Raw genomic sequence first — 2,000 nt, 5'->3', positions numbered from 1 at the left:
TTAGAGAGTGACCAACCCGTCGGGAGCTAAGTTTGAAAAACATAAGTCTCCTTGTCGGCAACTTTCTCAAGTCTACCTCTCATATCTTTCAAGCTAACGTGCTTATAATGGCTTATCTCTAAGTCCATTGCACTTTAACACTTTCAAAGTGATCAACTCGTCAAGAAGTGTGCTTGGTTTTATAAAACTTGAATGAAATAGTGGAACATTGTTATTGCGAAACAACGTCCACTTTCATTCGGTTTAACATTTCACCATTTACTCTACACCTGAACTAATGAAATTAGCTACTCATTACAGAAAGTAAGTAACATAAATAAATGACATAAATAAAGACATTATAATATCCGTATTTTATTAACTCGTACAAATTGGGTTAAGTGAATTTTTGGCAGAATTGTGTATAACATACATATATCCTATGCTTAACCAACTTGTATCTCAGACTAGTTTTATGACTAAAGCTGAGAATCTAACTTGAAGGGTTAAAACCGTCAAATAGTTAAACTATATATATATATATATATATATATTTAATTAATTAAAAAAATTATATATATACACATGCATTGGAGAGGCGGTGATGAACCGCCATGCCCTCTCATTCTCTGTATTTCTCTCGTCTCATTCTCTCTCTAAAATCTCTCGTCTTCTCTCTAAATTTTACATCAACTTATTAAGAGGATCGAAGTAACAATTATATATTCGGAATCCACTCTCCGAACCCTTCTTAAAGGTATAAGTTTCATTAAGGTGTTTATTTTAGGGTTATTAAGACCGGTTTATAAACTGTGTTTATATCTAAGTTTACAGATTGATATTGTCAAAATTATGATATATTTGATGTTTAGGATGCTAGTACTGGTTATATTAATGTAGAAATAAAAAAGGTATATTATAGTTTCAATATGGTTAGATTGTGGGTAAATGTTTAACCGTACACCAATTGTTCGGTTAAATGTCAGAAGGAGTAAAAATACATGATTAAGCTTAGGTTAACGACCATTGGATTTGTTTTTCTGTTTAGTATGTTGAAGTAAGTTTATACCATGTAAATATAGCAAATCATGAAAGTTGGGTCATAAAAGTTAGTCGGGAATTACGGAATCGAATTTTACCGACAATGTAACTCTTGTACTTTGACAGTGTATAACTCACAAACCGTAAATCGGATTAAGCTTGTATTTTGTAGTCAGGAAGATCATACTGCATGCTACAACTTTCATTAAGGGTCAAAATTCCAATTATGATTCTAAGTGGCTCAAAACAGTGTGTTTTTGAGGCTGTTTACACTATATCCGGGATTAATTTACAGTTTTGTGAAATTCATATAAAATAGATGGATGATCCAAATGAGATGATTTAAAAAGAATTAGACTCATATGATACCAATCTACAACTTTTATTTAGACACTATAATGTAGATTGGTCTCTAAGTAAGATAAAAATGCTTAGAAATAAGAGGGTCGAAAACGGTTGGATCGAAAGAGAATAAGGTTAACTTTTTACGTTTGAGTTTCAATTCGTATCAAGTACATTAAGACCTAAGTAAATTTATTAGAATAATTATGTTACGGTTTTTATGTTTTGTAAATAGTAACCGGTTGTGCATTCGTTAGGCACGCAGACAAATCAAACTTGATCGTGAATTTTCGTTTGATCGTACGTTAATTGTCAAATTCGGTTAAGGTACGGATTCCATATCTCACTTGACACGGGGATAGCCATTTGCGTAAGGCTTCCTAATCCGGATAATCTGTGATAAATTCCGAATAATTTGTTCTGAATTTTCTTTATGATTATCAAATGTTATTGAACTTTGTTTCCCTTTGAACTACGACTTATATTTTTATTCGGAATACGGATCATTTTGATCACTTGACTCGTTTTATTGCTTCATTTGTGAAACATTTTACAATAGACTCAATAACTGGAGCACCGGTATTGAGATATTTACATGGTGACTAAAACGATCATGGCGTCCTCATTTTTATAGTCCT

This window comes from Cynara cardunculus (genome assembly GCF_001531365.2).
Source record: "Cynara cardunculus var. scolymus isolate 2C chromosome LG 13, CcrdV1, whole genome shotgun sequence".
In the NCBI taxonomy this organism is placed as follows: domain Eukaryota; kingdom Viridiplantae; phylum Streptophyta; class Magnoliopsida; order Asterales; family Asteraceae; genus Cynara; species Cynara cardunculus.
Note: the sequence above shows the minus strand (reverse complement) of the source record.